This window comes from Oncorhynchus keta, chromosome 29 (genome assembly GCF_023373465.1).
Source record: "Oncorhynchus keta strain PuntledgeMale-10-30-2019 chromosome 29, Oket_V2, whole genome shotgun sequence".
NCBI lineage: Eukaryota > Metazoa > Chordata > Actinopteri > Salmoniformes > Salmonidae > Oncorhynchus > Oncorhynchus keta.
In genome coordinates, this window is record NC_068449.1 from 17,976,879 (window position 1) to 17,998,348 (window position 21,470).

The window sequence follows — 21,470 nt, forward strand, 5'->3', positions numbered from 1 at the left end:
CTGCTGCCCTGGATGTCTGCCGTCACTCTGGCCTTGGTCTAACACACCCAAAACGAATACATTTTTTATGTTTCACTAAGAACCTAAAGCTGAGTGGGGTGTGTTGGGTTGGGGCGCTGCAGGGTGATAGACCCCTTGGGGCAGGATTGGGTGACCCAGCTACATTGTGTGCAAGTAAAACGAGCTCTATGGTACTATTAGGCCTATGAGATTAATTATATGGAGGATTGGCTGTTTCTTTGTATTAATGTATATTTGAGGTTAATGTATATTTGAGGTAGCTCGGGCTGGCTGGTCGGTTTAGCTGAAATTTGATATAGAGGATGTCTTAATAATGACAATCAAAAGTCTCTGTATTTTTTCAAGAGTTGTTCATTTGTTAGGCTATTTGTTAAAGATGCAACACCGCGACCAGGAGACCCATGAGGCGGCACACCATTGGCCCAGCATCGTCCGTATTTGCAAAAGGGTTTTCTAATGATCAATTAGCCTTTTAAAATGATAAACTTGGATTAGCTAACACAACGTGCCATTGGAACACAGGAGTGATGGTTGCTGATATTGGGCCTCTGTGCGCCTATGTAGATATTCCAGAAAAAAATCAGCCATTTCCTGTGACAATAGTCATTTACAACATTAACAATGTCTTCACTTTATTTTTGATCAATTTGATGTTATTTTATTGGATCTTTCAAAAACAAGGACATTTCTAAGTGACCCCAAACGTTTGAACGGTAGTGTATGTTCAAAGGGCTGATGGTCTAATATTTTCTGTACTATCCATTAAGTATGTACACTGTAAGAGGCCATTGAATCTTGAATCACAATCTCCCCTGACATGTCATGATTCACAGCCTGCTACCATAGTGTTAAAAGCTAAGAGGTAAACGTGGCGTACAGGCACCGCCTCTCACCGAAGAGTAAATCAGGAAAAGTTCTCTTTACAAATGTTTATTGTGTTGTTACATATTAGTACAATATACCTCCACTCTCACAGAGCTATCTGCCGTATCTGTTGACCTGCTCCTTAACATGGATATTATGTTAGGCAGCCTTTTAGCAAACTCAAAATTATTCTGCCATGTTCTCTTTCTGCGTGAGGCCAGGGCTGGCTGAAAACATTACTGGTAATGAGTGTGGAGTCCTGCTTCAGAAGGTTCAGGCATATAAAGTCACCTAAAAGCTGACTAATGGAATCCTACTGATGTACTAAATGCCATGGGCTTTTACAATATACAACATAACATGGCTATACAAATGTTCAATATTCTACAGATATGATACAGATGAACTTTCATGTACGATTCAGAAAGACAACCTCCCACAAGATAGGAGAAACAGGATATTTATAGAACTGGAGAACGGGTTGAGGTCCAGTCTGTGGAGATGCCACATTGATTAAGTGACTTCCAAGGTGACTTCCAACATATGTTAACCAGTGTAATGAATTTTCAAATCAAATTTTATTCGTCACATGCTTCGTAAACAACAGGTGTAGACTAACAGTGAAATAGGTACTTACAGGACCTTCCCAACAATGCAGAGAGAAAGGAAATAGATAAATAATAGAAAAGTAAAACATGTAATAATAAAAGTAATAACAAATACAAAATGAGTAACAATAACTTGGCTATATACACAGGGTACCAGTACCAAGTCGACGTGCAGGGGTATGATGTAATTGAGGTATTTAAATATAACTAGGAATAAAGTGACAGAAAATAAACAGTGGCAGCAGCTTGATAAGTCGAAAAAGTTGGTGGAAAAAAGGGTTAATGAAGATAGTTAAACAGTTAACCAAATAGCTAACTGGACTAACTATTTACCAGTGTTATGGTTTGGGAGTAGAAGATGTTCAGGGTCCTGTTGATTCCAGACTTGCTGCATCAGAACCGCTAGCCATGCGGTAGCAGAGAGAACAGTCTATAACTTGGGTGGCTGGAGTCTTTGATACTTTTTAGGGCTGTCCTCTGGCACAGCATGTATAGAGATCCCAGATGGCAGGGAGCATGGCCCCAGTGATGTACTGGGCCGTACACACTACCCTCTGTAGCGCCTTGCGGTTGGAAGCCAGGCAGTTGCCATACCAGGAGGGTGATGCCGTCAGTCAAGATGCTCTCAATGTTGCACCTGTAGAAAGTTTTGAGGATAAGGACAAATCTTTTCAGCCTCCTGAGGGGGGAGAGCCATTATCTTTCCCTCTTTACGACTGTGTTCGTGTGTGGACCACGATAGATCCTTAGTGATCTAGACAACGAGGAACTTGAAGCTCTCGACCCGCTCCAGTACAGCCCCGTCGATGTGAATGGGGGCATGCTCGGCCCTTCCGTTTCATGTAGTCCACAATCAGCTCCTTTGTCTTGCTGACGTTGAGGGAGAGGTTGTTGTTCTGGCACCGCACTGCCAGGTATTTGGTATTTGATTAGCTGTTGCAAAAGCAGCAGCTACTCTTACTGTGGTCCACACAAAACATGAAACATAATACAGAATGACATAATATAGAACATCATTAGACAAGAACAGAACTACATATATTTTTGTAGGCACACGTAGGCTACATATCAATACATACACACAAACTATCTAGGTCAAATAGAGGAGAGGCGTTGTGCCGTGAGTTGTTGCTTTATCTGTTTTTTGAAACCAGCTTTGCTGTTTATTTGATCAATATGAGATGGGACATAGTTCTATGCAATAATGGCTCTACATAATACTGGACGCTTTCTTGAATTTGTTTTGGATTTGGAGACTGTGAAAAGACCCCTGGTGGCATGTCTGGTGGGGTAAGTGTGTGTGTCAGCTGTGTGTAAGTTTACTATGCAAACAAGTTGGAATTTTCAACACATTCATGTTTCTTATAAAAACAAGAAGTGATGCAGTCAGTCTCTCCTCAACTCTTAGCCAAGAGAGACTGACATGCATGGTATTTATATCCGCTCTCTGATTACAATGAAGAGCAGAACGTGCCGTTCTGTTCTGGGCCAGCTGCAGCTTAACTAGGTCTTTCCTTGCAGCACTGGACCACACAACTGGACAATAATCAAGATTAGACAATACTAGAGCCTGCAGAACTTGCTTTTTGGAGTGTGGTGTCAAAAAAAAATCAGAGCATCTCTTTATTACGGCTAGACCTCTCCCCATCTTTGCAACCATTGAATCTATATGTTTTGACCATGACAGTTTACAATCTAAGGTAACGCCAAGTCATTTAGTCTCCTCAACTTGTTCAACAGCCACACCATACATTACCAGATTCAGCTGAGGTCTAGCACTTATTAAGGAATGATTTGTACCAAATACAATGCTCTTAGTTTTAGAGATGTTCAGAACTTCCTCCTTATAGGCTGTCTCATCATCATTGGCCATCAGCCCTACCAGCGGTATTTCGTCGGCAAACTTAATGATGGTGTTGGAGTCATTTGCAGTCACACAGTCGCGGGTGAACGGGGAGTATGGGAGGAGACTGAACATGCACACATGAGAGTGGCCTCCGTGTTAAGGGTCAGCGTGGCGAATGTGTTGTTGCCTACCCGCACCACCTGGGGGCGACCAGTCAGGATGTCCAGGATCCAGTTGTTTAGTCCCAGGGTCCTTAGCTTTGTGACGACAGGGGTCATACACATTTTGACAATTTCATGACTTTCATCGAATTTTCATGACCAACAATTGGCGGCGTGTCCATTTATGTATAAAAAAGTAAACATAATGTGGAATCAACACTGGGAGGCTGCTCTCTGATCCCATGTACCGTCTCCTGTCATTGAGCAAGGAACTTAACCCAACCCCTAAGTAGAATACCTGTTAAGCAACTGTATAAAACACATGTGGTCAACCCTCAGTCTGGAGAACTACTGTGTGTGCAGGTTTTTGATCAAGCCCTGCTCAAACACGTCAGGGACAGTTTATCAAGGTCTGGTTGAGCAGTTCAATTCTAAAAAAGTGGTTTGTTAAGAGAGGGACTAGAAAAATAGCCTGCACATCCATTAGCTCTCCTGGAGGATAGTTGACCACTCTTGATGTAAAACATTGCAACAAGATACATTTTATGCCTTTTTAAATAATTAACTCATTCAATATATCAAAGATCAAATGGCTATGGCAGGCTACAAATATTTTGTTCAGTGATGCAAGCCCACAAATTTTCTTCAGGAAATGTACCTTTTCTAGTTTAGTTATATACAGTATATCTTAACTACCTTAGAAGTGTTTACTTTACAAGCTGACTAGCATATATTGTGTTGCAATGTCCCATACATAGGAAGCCCAAACAAACCAGTTTTGTAGACACATAAACCAAAAGAAATGCTACATCGAATCTATTTTCCTAAAATGTATGTTCGCGATAAGGGGAAAAGTATTATTTTGATTCACATGGTTCGATTCACTGCAGTTGAACCAAATCCCAAATAATACAATGAAGTGAATCGTACATTTCATCAAAAACAATCATTTAAATTAATTAACTTTGTATGGCCTTATTCGCTCGTGTTGGTGGATAGTTTTTTGGGACATGATGAAAACATGAATACATGGTAATAATAGCTAAACAGTTAACTAGAGGGTTCAGATGTGTTTTGAATTGGCTCCCTAGTTAGTCTGTTCTCTATCATATTTTATAGGCCTACCTGCTGCTGCAATGTCCGACTGTCTCTCTCTCCTTGAGCAAAGGCACACATGCAGGTGACGCATGCAAACACAGACCTGCTAAAGTGTCATTCCGATCCTGCCTGATATATTGGTAAATTACATTATCAGAAATTATTACATTAACTTCCATGACTTTGTAATGTAATAATTGTCAAAAACTTTTCCAGACCTGGAAAACACAATTTTAAAATTCTATGACTTTTCCAGGATTTTCATGACCATAAGAACCATGTGATGAACATAGAGGGCACTATGGTGTTAAGCGCTAAGCTGTAGTCAATGAACAGCATTCTCACATAGGTGTTCCTCTTGTCCAGGTGGGAAAGGGCAGTGCGGAGTGCAATAGAGATTGCTTCAACTGTGGATCTATATGAGAATTTGAATGGGTCCAGGGTGTCTGGGATGATGGTGTTGATGTGAACCACAACCAGCCTTTCAAAGCAATTCATGGCTACAGATGTGAGTGCTCCGTGGCAAAAGTAATTTAGACAGGTTACCTTAGCATTCTTGGGCACAGGGCCATGCTGGTCTGCTTGAAACATGTAAGTATTACAGACTGGGCCAGGGGGAAGTTGGAAAATATCAGTAAAGACACTTGTCAGCTGGTCAACGCATGATCGGAGTACATGTCCTGGTAATCTGTCTTGCCCTGCGGCCTTGTGAATGTTAACCTATTTAAAGGTCTTACTCCCATTGTCTACAGAGAGCGTGATCGCACAGTCGTCTGGAACAGCTGGTTCTCTAATGTCTGGTTCAGTGTTGCTTGCCTCGAAGAGAGCATAGGAGGCATTTACCTCATCTGGTAGGCTCGCGTCACTGGGCAGCTCGCGTCTGGGTTTCCCTTTGTAATCTGTGATAGTTTGTGAGCCCTGCCACATCCAACGAGCATCAGAGATGGTATAATAGGATTCAATCTTAGTCCTATATTGACAGTTTGTCTGTTTGATGGTTCATCGGAGGGCGTAGCGTGAATTTCTTATAAGAGTCCGGATGTGTCCCGTTTCTTGAAAGTGGCAGCTCTAACCTTTAGCTCATCGCGGATGTTGACCGTAATCCATGGTTTCTGTTTGGGAAATGTATGTATGGTCACAGTGGGGACAACATCGTTGATGTACTTAATAATGAAGCCGGTGATTGATGTGGTCAACTCCTCAATGCCATCGGATGAATGCCGGAACATATTCCAGTCTACGCTAGTGAAACAGTCCTGTAGCTTAGCATCCGTCTTCATCTGACCACTTCTGTATTGAACCCGTCACTGGTACTTCCTGTTAGAGTTTTTGCTTGTAAGCTGTAATTAGGAAGATAGAGTTATGGTCAGATTTGCCAAATGTAGTGCAAAAGGGAGTGCTTTCTATGCATTTCTGTGTGTGGAGTAAATATGAATTGAGATTGTTTGACATTGCAGCCGACAGTGCAGGCAACTGCCAACTGACTGATCTACATAGAATATTGCATTATAAATAACAAATCATTATTATTTGTAGATCAGTCAGTCAGTCACGATTTCCCCATGACACATTACGGTTTTGCTTCTCTTGAACACAGCCACCGTCACTGAGAGGTACTGTTACTTTAAGAGTGAAAAGGAAAAGGGTAGATGGGAGGGAGGGAGGGCAGGTTGAGGGGTTAAACAAAGTGAACCAACAAAGAGCACATATTTTTTTCATATCAAATTTAATTATGTTTCTGAGTACTGCATGTCTACTCCAACAATAATTTGATCAAAAAGCATACAAAAATAAAACATGAAAACATGATTGTACTAAAACATTCCTTACAGCAATAAGATATTAGGGAGTTTGAAATGTCATAGAAAATGAAAAGGCACATGGGAAATGAAATAGAAAACTAATACAGGTCTGATATCATCTTTGTACATAACTGCAACTTCACTAAACAGTTCCAAAAACATACATTGTGATCCGTTGTTTCTACTGTAAACACGACGATACATCTTTGAGATACCATGAAAAGTACTATAGGAATTTAATAAATTATTATCTTGTCCTGGGCGATGGGCCACTTCAATAGGTCTGCCTGTCGTTTGGTAACATCCAGAGTGGCCATTGTGCTTTGTCATTTCACAGGTGACTCACATCACTACACTCAAGCATGCTAGATACAGACCACTCGGAGATGCTAGCAGCATTCAAAATGCATGATTTCCAGCCTAGTGCAAACAAATCGCTTTAAAAGACCAGATTAATCTATTTCAAGCTGTTATTATGAGTTGTAAGAGTCGTTCAGATAAAGAGACTGAAGCAGGGTTAACATCGGCGTGTTTTAAAAAAAACACTTCACATACTTTATCCACAGTAAGAGGCATCAGGTTTATTATTATTATTCTTGTATGATACAGTATGCATACATTTTACAACGTTAAAATAACCTAGATAAGGGTAATGGATGGAAGAAAATAATTAAACAGTATGGTGACATTCTCTAAAGCGTTCTCAGCAGCTTCTGTTAAGAATCCCTTTTCTCTAGCCTCCCGAGTGGCGCAGCGGTCTAAGGCACTGCATTGCAGCGCTAGAGGTGTCACTACAGACCCAGGTTCAATCCCGGGCTGTATCACAAGCGGCCGTGATCGGGAGTCCAATAGGGTGGCGCACAATTGGTCGTCTGGGTTAGGGAAGGATTTGGCCAGTGGGGCTTTACTTGGCTCTACGTGCTCTAGCGACTCCTTGTGGCGGGCGCCTGCAGGCTGACCTCGGTCGTCAGTTGAACAGTGTTTCTTTCGACACATTGGTGTGGCTGGCAGGCGGGCGAGTGTTAAGGACCGCAGTTTGGCGAGTCATGTTTCGGAGGACGCATGACTTGACCTTACCCCCCGAGCCCATTGGAGTTGCAGCGATGAGACAAGATCGAAATTAGGGAGAAAGGGGGGTTAAAATAATAAATTAATTTACTTTATAAAATCCCTTTACTCAGGTAGTCTGTCATAATAATCCCTTTACTTATTTAGTCAGTCATAATAATCCCTTTACTCAGGTAGTCTGTCATAATAATCCCTTTACTCAGGTAGTCAGTCATAATAATCCCTTTACTCATTTAGTCAGTCATAATAATCCCTTTACTCAGGTAGTCAGTCATAATAATCCCTTTACTCAGGTAGTCAATCATAATAATCCCTTTACTCATTTAGTCAGTCATAATAATCCCTTTACTCAGGTAGTCAGTCATAATAATCCCTTTACTTAGGTAGTCAGTCATAATAATCCCTTTACTCAGGTAGTCAGTCATAATAATCCCTTTACTCAGGTAGTCAGTCATAATAATCCCTTTACTCAGGTAGTCAGTCATAATAATCCCTTTACTCATTTAGTCAGTCATAATAATCCCTTTACTTAGGTAGTCAGTCATAATAATCCCTTTACTCAGGTAGTCAGTCATAATAATCCCTTTACTTAGGTAGTCAGTCATAATAATCCCTTTACTCAGGTAGTCAGTCATAATAATCCCTTTACTCAGGTAGTCAGTCATAATAATCCCTTTACTCAGGTAGTCAGTCATAATAATCCCTTTACTCAGGTAGTCAGTCATAATAATCCCTTTACTCAGGTAGTCAGTCATAATAATCCTCAGAGTTGTCATTGTTCGTATTGTAGGGCTGAGGACGTAAGGCAGCTTCTATCTTGGAGTTGCTATAGTCTGAATCTCCCCAAAAATATAAATAACACAGAACCAACATTTGAGGCATGATACTGAATCATGACATTCATAAAAGCAGAGATGGGGGTATTCAAATCCAAACAAGAACTGATATGATCATTGTGAAATCTATACTAATTACAGATGTAGCATTGCTATAACAGAGAGCAAGATATTGAATAATTGTCCATGTGCCCTTTTCACACCCATTTGTGAACCATGCATAGATGGATGATTCTGTCATTTGCATAACATCTCAAGTGGTTCATAATATTGCTAACAACTATCTTACTTCAGGATGAGAAACAGAGATAGAGACAGCATTATTTAGGATGGATGTGACTGCATTCCTAACTCACCTTTAGACTGTACCGCAGAGTAGGTTTTCAGTTTAGTCTTTTCTCTCCTGAAAATGCACAGACAAGTGAATAACCTTGTTAAAAGCATAATTTCTTCCGTCAGTCATTGTGACAGTGATCTTTGACATTGAGAGCACTTAAATAGTGTACGGCAGTTGTGTCCAATAAGTCAGGCACATAGTAAGTAAAATGGCCTTCAAGGATAAAACGGATATATCATTGTCACAGTCAGTGAAATCACACAAACACCATGAATAAAGGCAACAGAGATGGAGGACCATTCTAGCTCTATGCATGTCCCATCAATCAAATGTACAACACACACCATCAAAGGCCTAGTTTCTTGTGCCAGTGCCTTTACCAAAATGTGTATGTAACACGCATGTTACAAGGATGCCTATCAGGAACTTGAGGAGCCAGACTTCCAAGCCTAAGCCTGTTTTAAAGGGAAGGAAAACCAAAGGAAACTTCCTTGACTCCTGTTCTAATCACGTTGAAGGACTTCCACAAGCCCCCTCTTTATTCAGAAGTGGTCCTAAGACAGGGTTGCTGGGTTCCCATAGCATCAGTTATATCGCTATGTAAATGTGTGACCCCTGAAAGGGCTTTGATGTGCCTTGATGCATATGCAGTAGGCTGTTCTACTTTTAAAGGCCTCCTCTTCAATTTACATCATCACAGGGCCTATTCACAACCACCACAATATATCCCCATCATCTGTCGTGGTTATTGTACATCCATATGGCCTGTTTATACTTTTATGTTCAACAGTTAAAATATTTTATTTGAGATGGAACAAAAATAGGACAGTTTGCACACACACACACACACACACACACACACACACACACACGCACACACACGGTGTTCATCCATCTGCATCCATGTCCCTCAATTCAAACACATGACCCCTTTGATTGCCATCCTCACAATTACCCCCTTCTCTCCAAGCCCAGCCAAATGTGACTGCTGTACACTGAGTATATGAACTCAATTACGTTGGCTCTGATCCTATTGAAAGCCACTCCATCTTACAAACCACGTTTCTACTTTTGCCACACCACCCAAACAAACAACAAACAGAAACACTCCCTACCCATTTCCAACAGTGAGAAGATTGCTTTCCAATACATGCATTCAATTACATAGGTGGCATTACCATTATATTGCAACCATTACGTTGACATATCAATAAGCTTCCCGGCAGATATTTGGATGATGTCTACCCCTATGCCTCAAGGCAAGAAAAGAGAGTATACCCCCGAAAACCTTTGACACTCAGAGCAGGCAAATCAAAACAGAGCCAGTCAAGAAACCAAGGTTAAAAAAAAGGGGGGGGGGGAAATGGGGGACGAAGCAAGGATGCAATCACAAATAATCAGCCTGTCTGTCTGCATTTGAAAGGGCACCTTGCATACAGTATGCCCTCCTGAAACCGAGAGCAAGCGTTTTAGATAACATGTTTTGTTCAAAGGGTACACATTCAGATATGATTAAATGAGATATGCTCTATTCAAGAAAATTCCTATATTTATTTAAAATAATTTCTTTTTGGACTTTAGACAAATATAAATTAACTTCAACAAATTCAAAAAGGTAGAACTTTGCTACAGATATGAAATAAGATTCACAGCCCTGATCCAATTTGTCAACGTGATAGAAGAAGCTGATTGTAATCTTGCAGTGAACATCTTTAAAATCAAAATGTTTTAGGCTTCATTACAGGCTAAAAACAACCTTGCAAGATTGTCTTTGCAGCTATTATGCCACTCTAAACTCTGTCCCTTTAGTAATGTTCAAGTCTCCTTTACGTCGGAGAAATTCTGGGCATAAGGGAACTTCAACATCTATAAGATTAGATGAAGTCTCATTAACCTGTTTCCAGAAATCCACTATTATCAAACACTCCAGCAACATTCTTTGCTTTTCATTGAAATTGTGTTTAATTTAAGGAATACCAGACAGACAATAGCGACATGGTTAAGTCATCAGTTTGTGCAACCTTGTAGCTAGTCCTGACTAAATCGCTTTTCATAAGAACATCCATGAGGTTGTCTTAGTGCAAGTTGAGCTTCAAATCAAATGTTTAAAAAAAATTGTCTGTACTTTTCGAAAAAAGTTCCTGGACATTTCTGGGGGGAATGGCCCTAGCCCTCACTCTCCGATCCAACAGGTCCCAGACGTGCTCAATGGGATTGAGATCCGGGCTCTTCGCTGGCCATGGCAGAACACTGACATTCCTGTCTTGCAGGAAATCGTGCAAAGAACGAGCAGTATAGCTGGTAGCAGTCATGCTAGAAGGTCATGTCATGATGAGCCTGCAGGAAGGGTACCACATGAGGGAGGAGGATGTCTTCCCTGTAACGCACAGCACAGCAGTCTGAGCACTGATGGAGGGATTGTGCGTTCCTGGTGTAACTCGGGCAGTTGTTGTTGCCATCCTGTACCTGTCCCTCAGGTGTGATGTTCGGATGTACCGATCCTGTGCAGGTGTTGTTACACGTGGTCTGCCACTACGAGGACAATCAGCTGTCCGTCCTGTCTCCCTGTAGCGCTGTCTTAGGCATCTCACAGTACGGATATTGCAATTTATTGCCCTGGCCACATCTGCAGTCCTCATGAATCGTGCCTCATGCCACGTTCACGTAGATGAGCAGGGACACTGGGAATCTTTCTTTTGGTGTTTTTCAGGGTCAGTAAAAAGTCCTCTTTAGTGTCCTAAGCTTCATAACTGTGACCTTAATTGCTGTTAGTGTCTTAATGAGCGTTCCACAGGTGCATGTTCATTAATTGTTTATGGTTCATTGAACAAGCATGGGAATCAGTGTTTAAACCCTTTGCAATGAAGATCTGTGAAGTTATTTGTATCTTATCTTTGAAAGACAGGGTCCTGAAAAAGGGCCGTTTCTTTTTTTGCTGAGTTTATATTCAATGTGTGAGACAAAATTGAGGCTATGATTAAGAAGTTGGAGCTCTTCTCTGTCTGCATTAACAAGGACAACACACAGGTCTTTCCACCATTGTATGATTTTTTGTGTGCAAATTAACTCAAGCTTACGGACAATGTCAAATGTGATGTAGCGAAGCACCAGAGTGAGTTGGGTGCGCAATTACGCAGGTACTTCCCCAAAATGGATGACACCAACAACTGGATTCGTTATTCCTTTCATGCCCCGTCTCCAATCCACTTACCGATATCTGAACAGAGCCTCATCAAAATTGCAACAAGCGGTTCTGTGAAAATTGAATTTAAAATCAGAATCCACTGTCAGATTTCTGGATTGGGCTGCGCTCAGAGTATCCTGCCTTGGCAAATCGCGCTGTTAAGACACTGATGCCCTTTACAACCACCTATGTGAAAGTGGATTCTCGGCCCTCACTAGCATGAAAACTAAACACAGGCACAGACTGCGTGTGGAAAATGATTTAAGACTGAGACTCTCTCCAATACAACCCAACATTGCAGAGTTATGTGCATCCTTTCAAGCACACCCTTCTCATTAACCTGTGGTGAGTTATTCACAATTTTCAATGAACAAATAAAGTTTTAAATGTTAGATGGCTAAATAAAGAGCAAAATTATTGATTATTATTTGTGCCCTGGTCCTATAAGAGCTCTTTGTCACTTCCCACGAGCCGGGTTGTGACAAAAACTCACACTCATTCATATGATTAATAAATGTATCGTGTGGTGTGTGTGTGGCAGGCTTACAATGATGGCCAAAAACATTTGAGAGTGCGCTGACCCTGGTGCTAAAGGGGGTACGCAGCTGAAGGTTGAATGTTTGAAGGGGTACGGGACTATAAAGAGTTTGGGAACCACTGCTTTAGATGAAGTGAAGATGGAACAGAAAAGAGTGAGACAAGGATGTCTGGTCTGCTACTTCCCATTTAGCCTGCTTCTACACTAACATAGCCTGTCAAACACGGGTCCTTTTCGTTCATACAGGGACTTATTTGACATAATTCAACATCAGCTGTTACGGCATAGCATTCTAGGCTACGATATTTTAACCACACTGAATTTACAACAGTTGGGTAACACAAGGAAGTGAAAACACAGACATGGTCAATATGTTTATATATTCACATTCCCTCTTTAATATCCAGTCATTTACAGCAACATGTTACTTCTTCTCCCGCCACTGTAATGATGGTAAAAAACAACAACATATTTCCGGGAAAAAATTGGAATATTCTTTTATATAACTTCCCAAAGCAGCGTGGGGGTTGAGCTATCAATTGTTCCACTTCAGACAGGGACTGGCTGATTTTCAAGACTGGGCCATTACCATAGTGGGCCCAGGACGCCGATGACCTTCAATCTGCTATTCCATTTCCATAAACATTTATGTCAGTTCAACGTATGCGGAGTTTGCCTTAATTGAGGCAATGATCTGAATATGTAAGACAGACTGGGCCGGCCACGGTTTAGCAGACACTGGTAGGCCGGGTTGAATGTAATGCGGGAAATTATGAAAATTATAGCTACCACTGAAATGCCTCCTTTTTGGAGAGTCTCTGTCCTGGTTTTTGTGATTGTTACATATTACTGTTTACCTTTATGTTATATCTACATTACAATAAGGTTTGTGAGCAGGACTGCCATCGGTCAATCACAACTTCATGCTTTTTCTCACATTTGATTATTATCTATCATTATGGTATATTCCTTGCAGAATGGAGAAATGTTGTATGAAACTTTGGCACAAATGATACAAAACAAGTATATATTAATATAACCCATAATGTCTACTACCCTTTATATGAGAATTCCACAATAACACAAATAAACACCCGTATTATCCTTCTGCATTTCAAAAATACGATTTTATTCTCCGCAATTAGACATAATTATTGCTAGTCTCTATGTAAAGGTGACATAGGCTTATGACTCTATCCTTTACTTATCATATGCTATACATCCAAACTGCACTATATAATGATTGAGAATTTGGACTGTTGTTTTGTTTTTGTAATGAGTTCATTGGAATTAAATTTGATGATGTGCTTAAATAATGGAAAAGCTATACAGGGTTGATTCTGTCTGGGAAAATGATGCTTATTCCTGGTATTTAATATACTGTTGGCACAGGCTGGTAGAGAATTCTGCCTTAATTTACCCTGTCTTTTTAAAGCTGCTAACACCCACAAAGAAATGCTAATAGCACAGGCACTCTAGCCCAGCGTTAGTCTAAAGGAAAAGGGTAAAAAGAGGGAGACCTATCACCCCATCAACTCCTACTCCATTCCCAGCTATGACCCACAGCTAAATTGTTTAGGTCTGTTTAGACGTTTAAAACAGCAGAGTACTATAGTAGGATGTAGCTAGCACTCAGAGGGCCAACAGTGTGAGGCAAACCTGGGCATTCACTGCTTCCATTCTGTGCTCTCTAACATGTGAGTGCTCTCTGCTGGCCATAAAGAGGAACTGCAGAGCTGTAAAAATGGTGCCACAGATTCACACTCAATTACATTCATTGATAGCAGGCAGCTCCTTCATTGGAATCACAGCTGCTTGACAGAACAGAACACAACAATGATTGACAGAAATAAAATGGAATAGCCTAAATATATTCAATTGAATTCTAGACCATTTCAAATTATTCACAATTTCACACTACATTATAAAATTGTTTTAAACTACCTAAGTTAGACAATTTACTTTTCGGGATGTGACAAATTATTTTCTAATAAAATGTTCCTCTTATGAAAAACAAAACTTTACTTTTGTCATGAATAGGAATGAAAAGACATGATATTGTGTGATTAACCAGGGATTAGACAGATGGATACTTGATGGTGAGTGTTGGGCATGGTGCGAATGAAGAGGAACCCAATGCAGGAGAGTGACCTCCTCTGGCAGTAGCCTCTCAATGCTGCCTGCCATTCTGTCGTTCTCTGTCTATCACTGCCTGTTTCTCTTCTCTGGTCCCAAATCAAATCATAGACCATTGCAGTGGGTTACAGTATATGGAGTTACACCCATATTGCTTACACAATGTCAATGCTTTCAGATCTACAAATGAAGGGCCAGTAAGAAGTGTCGAGGGGTAGGAGCAAGTTTTTGTTTTCAGACTGGGTGTTTGTCTAACTTTGCCAGGAATGTGCACTGAAATAAAGCAGTTTGTCCCTATGGGTCTTTCACTGCCAAAAGTCCTTTACCACATTTCTATCTAATCTGTCTCTGTTTGTCTGTCTCTTTACCTGCCTCTTTCTGGGGCAAAATCTCTCTATTTTTCTCCCTCCCTCCTGCTCTCCCTCCCTGTGTTCTGCGAGAGAGCCACACACATCGTTTCCTCTTGCCTCTTCCACAGAGGGCTAACTTCTGATTATGACACTTTGTCTGAGTGATTGGGGGGTGAATGCCTGAGCACATATTGTGGACCAAGGGAACGCTCCACACACTAATAGTCAAGTTAAGGTTTTTGTCAAGCAGGGACACGCCATCACAAACATAGCCGCCACTGATAACTGGAGAGGGAGAGATAAATCAAATCAAATTTCATTGGTCACATACACATCTTTAGCAGATGTTATTGCGGACGTGATGTGTAGCGAAATGCTTGTGTTCCTAGCTCCAACAGTGCAGTAGTATCTAACAGCGCAGATACAAATCTAAAAGTTTAAAAAATGGAATTAAGAAATATATAAATATTAGATTGAGCAATGTCGGAGTGGCATTGACTAAAATACAGTAGAATAGAATACAGTATATACATATGAGATGAGTAAAGCAGTATGTAAACATTAAAGTGACTAGTGTTTACAAGTCTATGTATATGGTGTAGCAGCCTCTATGGTGCAGGGTTGCGTAACCGGGTGGAAGCTGGCTAGTGATGGCTATTTAACAGTCGGATGACCTTAAGATAGAAGCTGTTTTTCAGTCTCTCGTACCAATTTTGATGCACCTGTACTGACCTCGCCTTCTGGATGATAGCGGGGTGAACAGGCCGAGGCTGTTTTTCACTCTCTCGGTCCCAGCTATGATGCACCTGTGCTGACCTCGCCTTCTGGATGATAGCGGGATGAACAGGTAGTTTTTTCACGGTGGAGAGCCCAGCGGTTGCAGCCAGTGCAGTTGCTGTACCATGCGGTGATACAGCACGACAGGATGTTCTCAATTGTGTGTCTGTAAAAGTTTGTGAGAGTTCTCTTCAGCCTCCTGTGGTTGAGAGGCGCTGTTGCACCTTCTTCACCACACTGTCTGTGTGGGTGGACTATGTTTTCTATAGCTTTTTTAGTGAGATCATTTCTTCCTAAATCAAGGCCAGGCCAAAAGAAGATAGGAAAAAACAGAAGAAAAAATAAGAGAAAAGAAACACCATCTGAAATTCCTACAGTAAAGGAAGAAAAACAGCACAAAGATTCTTGCAGAAGAGGAAGCAGAGGCATGCACCCGCAGACAAAGGGGAACAAGTGGTCTTTACATGGAGTGCAGCTGCTTATTAAGTCTCACTCCTTCCTGCATTATTCCTTTCATCCCCACTCAACCACAAAGTGATTTTGCTTTACCACTCACAATGGCAGCAAAAGATTTTTAATGGATGAATCCTTAAAAAAATGTTGCAGATCTGTCTGCTTGGCTGTGATTCATAATACAATAAAACAGCACATTCTATAAAGTGTCTTGCTGAAAAACATTGCGTGGAGGCGAGAGAAAAAAAACAGAATATGAAAGACCTCAATTCTCTCCAATGCCATAATAGTGAAATGAGCACATATAAATGTGTTAAGAGTATCTCTTTGTATCTTGTATAGACTGCATATATTTAATCTTTAAAGCGTATTAAGGCAAAGTCATTGCTATGCAAAGCAGCACCCAGCGCTTTTCTCTTGCTTTTCAGCCGAGTGTAGTGCTTGGCCAATAGGACTGGCCCCCGCCTCTCATTCTGCATTCATAACATGCAACATTTGCACAATGTATCTCTCAAAGGCTCCTGAATAGAGAGCCTTAATACTCATGTAAACAACTGCAAACCAATTACTTAATGAATCGGGCCCACACATAATGAGGAGCCACACAAAGGGCTATAAATGCATTTTTTTCACCAAAGCTTCTGCTTTAAACTACAATCCCTCAGCTGTAGTCTAGGCTTAACTGGCAAATCATAATTATTGTCTAAGACAACAGAGTGGAGGCCGTTTTTTATTTTGATTCCAGCCACAGAGTATTTTGATGGCATTTGGCGGCTCACTGACAAAATAAAGCAAACAACGAAAAAGGGAGAAGAGGGGAAGAAAGGAAAATACATAAGGAGACGGTAAGAGAAGGAGTGACAGAGAGGAATAGAGGAAGAGGAAAAGAGATGGGGAGAGAGAGACATTGAGATAGAACAATAGAGAAAGAGAAGGGCAGAGCATCCTGCAGTGTTATGTTTCCGTTCAAGTGCAGGACTTCGAGACCACTTGTTGAAGCAATAAAGCGCAAGAAGTGACTGTAGTAAGTGGAATGCTTAAAACATAAGCATTGGGGGGGCATCACAGAGGAGCAGGAAAGAGGTATGATGGTGACCGCTCTCAGTAGTCACCCTACAACAGCTCACTCTTTCCCTGACCAGATTAGATGTCAAGCATGCAAAACTACTCATTAGTCCCATTTCAATCATTTATGCACAGGACCACCACGACCACAGTGGCCAATCAGAGCTGCGATTCTTGCTATTTCCTCTACATTTACACTTGTTTTATCGCCTTAGATTTGGGCTTACCATGCGCCTTAATGACGGTGGAGACGGAGCCATCAGAGGGTCTGGAGTCTGAAATTGGCTCATGTTTATTAAAGAGGTTCAGTCATTGGGCTGGCACTGGCAGACAGCAGCGCCTCAATAGAGCTGGGCCATTATGTCTTTTCCTCTGCTAATAGGTAGACTGGGAGAGCCCGCTGGCCTGGCCAGGGAGACGAACACATTGGGCCCTTGTGTCAGCGTGGTGCCCAGTAATCACATGAAATCAGAGAAGATTATTCCTCATAACGTTTACGCAGCCATTACCTTCCCAAATGGGCTCCCGGTGAAGAGGCGCTCTGGGGACCGCACAATTGCAGATTTTGATGAAGTCATGTTGATATTCAGATGTAAATAGCTCCATGTTTTCACACATGTTCTTTTCCTACCACTCAATGTTTTGATTTGAACAGCCTAAATGCTATTCGTGACGTGTGAAAGCTCTGGAAATTAAAAGGATGTGTCACCTTAAAACTCATCCTTGTGAGTCTTCCTTTAAAAACAGTTTTTATAATATACTTGATTTTATATTTGTTTAAAACACAATTTGTACACGTAGTACCACAACGGTCTGCTTTTAAAGCTCGCCTCCTGAAACATGAACCCTTTAGCGAGAGCAGACTTTAGGCTTGATAACAGTCTGGCCTTTTGTTTTCATGCACAAGTTAATGGGTGGCACACCGTTGATCTAACGAAAATTAACTGGGAATTATTAGAGCCACATGCAAATGTACATCATCCACCTTGGTGTCTGGTGGCCTATTTCCCATAAAGGGAGTGAAGAAGAAGAAGAATGCTCTTACCAAGTGGAAGGGTCTTGATGAGAGGAGTACTCAACTCTCCCACTATCCACTTCATAGCCATCATTTATTCCTTAAAGAGCAAACAAGACAGATCAAACATTTTGATTTGTGCATCTATCTTCGTAATTACATTTTTAAAAGAATGTCCACATTTGGCTAATGATCGAGCAATATAACAACTTTCTTCATGTCTGTATGTAATGTATCGGTATCTATGTAGTCTAAATGTTGTAATGTTTTTGCACCATGGAATTTAGGGAGTGTTTTGTAATATCCCGGTCACATTATTAAAATGTATGTAATGTGTATGCAGTATATGTGTTTTATTAACTGGCAAATTAAATCAATCAATCAATAAATCTATTACATGATAAGCTGTTTCATCATAGTGTTTTATGGGGTTTTTTCTCATACAGTACCAGTCAAAAGTTTGGACACACCTACTCATTCAAGGGTTTTTCTTTGTTTTTACTATTTTCTACATTGTAGAATAATAGTGAAGACATCACAACTACGAAATAACACATATGGAATCATGTAGTAACAAAAAAGCTGTTAAACAAATCAAAATATATTATATATTTGAAACTTTTCAAAGTAGCCACTTTGCCTTGATGACAGCTTTGCACACTCTTGTCATTTTCTCAACCAGCTCCATGAGGTAGTCACCTGGAAGGCATTTCAATTAACACGTGTGCCTTGTTAAAAGTTCATTTGGGGAAAGTGTTTCCATCAAAATGCGTTTGAGCCAATCAGTTGTGTTGTGACATGGTAGGGGTGGTATACAGAAGCTAGCCATATTTGGTAAAAGACCAAGTCCATATTATGGCAAGAACAGCTCAAATAAGCAAAAAGAAACAACAGTCCATCATTACTTTAAGACATGAAGGTCAGTCAATCTGGAAGATTTCAAGAACTTTGAAACCATCAAGCGCTATGATGAAACTGGCTCTCATGAGGACTGCCACAGGAAAGGAGAGGAGAGGCTGCAGAGGATATTTTCATTAGAGTTAACTGGACTTCAGATTGCAGCCCAAATAAATGCTTCACAAAGATCAAGTAACAAAGACATCTCAACATCAACTGCTCAGTGGAGACTGCGTGAATCAGGTTTTCATTGTCAAATTGCTGCAAAGAAACCACTACTAAAACGACACCAACAAGAAGAAGAGACTTGCTTGGGCCAAGAAACATGAGCAATGGACATTAGACCGGGGGAAATATGTCCTTTGATCTGATGAGTCCAAATTTGAGATTGTTGGTTCCAACCGCCGTGTCTTTGTGAGACGCAGAATAGGTAAACGGGTTATCTCTGCATATGTGGTTCCCACCGTGAAGCATGGAGGAGGTGTGATGGTGCTTTGCTGGTGACACTGTCAGTGATCTATTTAGAAATGAAGGCATACTTAACCAGCATGGCTACCACAGAATTCTTCAGCGACACGCCTTCCCATCTGGTTTGCGCTTAGTAGGACTATAATACATTTTTCAACAGCACAATGACCCAAAACACACCTCCAGGCTGTGTAAGGGCTATTTGACCAAGAAGGAGAGTGATGGAGTGCTGCATCAGATGACCTGGCCTCCACAATCACCCGACTTTAAACCAATTGAGATGGTTTGGGATGAGTCGGACTGCAGAGTGAAGGAAAAGCAGTCAACAAGTGCTCAGCATATGTGGGAACTCCTTCAAGACTGTTGGAAAAGCATTCCTCATGAAGCTGGTTGAAAGAATGCCAAGATTGTGCAAAGCTGTCATCAAGACAAAGGGTGGCAACTTTGAAGAAATATTTGAATTTGGTTAACACTTTTTTGGTTACTACATGATTCCAAGTGTTATTTCATAGTTTTGATGTCTTCACTCTTATTCTACAGTGCAGAAAATAGTCAAAATAAAGAAAAGCCTTTGAATGAGTAGGTGTGTCCAAACTTCTGACTGGTACTGTATATGTAAATGGATGAAAAGCACAGATGAAAGCTGTGTCCTTTGACTGACTCAAAAAAATCTGTAGACACGGTGGGTATATTCTCTGTACGACCCTAGTAACAATTCCTTATGGGACGGTGAGCCATATGGTCAGTGTTGACCGATGATTAGGCCACAGTGGGGTAGTGGAGGGGTAGTGTGGGGTGGGGTGGTATGGGCGACGATTCCCCTTATCTGACAGATCCTCCTCCTCATCTTGAGCTCTGCTGCCTCTCCTGCGTGGCAGACTGTTTAAGCAGCTGATATGCTTTTGTCGTCTCTGTTCAAAAAACACAAAATACCCCATTTAAATATTGACTCAAGACCCAAGTTTCCAACTTTCAGAGGCTGTGTGTTTGATGAGACAACACACACCGATGGCTGGCTCTTTGGGTCTTCAGAGCAGGGCAGGCTAAACTGTATGTAAGTAGTGTACATGCGCAAGCCAAGAAGAGAAACAGTTTCCACGCCACCATATTCACCCTCCACATTATCTCTGTATCAGGTTGGCAGGCACCCCTACTCAGAAGAGATTGGGTGATGTTCTTTAAATAAAACACTAACTACTTCCATATACAGTGGATTAGGTATCATATTTGACAACTACACAGTCTTCAAAATCAATAAAGAAGCTGAAAGGTTGTAAAATTTGTCCACCGTGGTAAATCAACATAATAGCATAGCAATATAGTCGTTTTAATCCCAGTTTCAGGCTAGAAATGTCAAGAGTTGGCTAATGATCGCATACTTTGGACTCTGTGGTCAACAAATTAATGTTTGGCCTTACAGAAATGATTAAACAACGTAACATTTATGCGACAAATACAGTGCATTCGGAAAATATTAAGACAATATGACTTTTTCCACATTTTGTTACGTTACAGCCTTATTCTAAAATGGATTCAATCGTTTTTATCTCTCCACATCAATCTACACACAATATCCCAAGTATCCTAGAGCATACAAGTCGCAGTGGTGGGTGGTATAAGGTGCTTTAGTGACAAAACGGATGGCACTGTGATAAACTGCATCCAGTTTGCTGAGTAGAGTGTTGGAAGCAATTTTGTAGATGACATCGCCGAAGTCGAGGATCGGTAGGATAGTCAGTTTTACTAGGGTAAATTTGGCGGCGTGAGCGAAGGAGGCTTTGTTGCGGAATAGAAAGCAGACTCATGATTTGATTTTCGATTGGAGATGTTTGATATGAGTCTGGAAGGAGAGTTTACAGTCTAGCCAGTCACCTAGGTACTTATAAATGTCCACATATTCAAGGTCGGAACCATCCAGGGTGGTGATGCTGGCTGGTCAGGCATCA

At 41.1% G+C, this 21,470-nt stretch overlaps 1 long non-coding RNA gene across 2 annotated transcripts; it reads right to left on the reverse strand.

Annotated features, from left to right (window-relative positions):
• Positions 1–1,444: 1,444 nt before the first annotated feature.
• On the reverse strand, positions 1,445–20,017 carry LOC118362368 (uncharacterized). 2 transcript variants are annotated; one of them, XR_008086184.1, is made up of 4 exons: positions 18,190–20,017; positions 15,582–15,919; positions 8,661–8,707; positions 1,445–5,938 (listed from the first exon to the last, which is right to left on the reverse strand). It is a non-coding gene; the product is annotated as an uncharacterized LOC118362368 (long non-coding RNA). The 2 variants fall into 2 exon arrangements; XR_004821187.2 differs by lacking the exon at positions 1,445–5,938 and adding an exon at positions 6,314–7,472.
• Between the last annotated feature and the right edge of the window lie 1,453 nt (positions 20,018–21,470).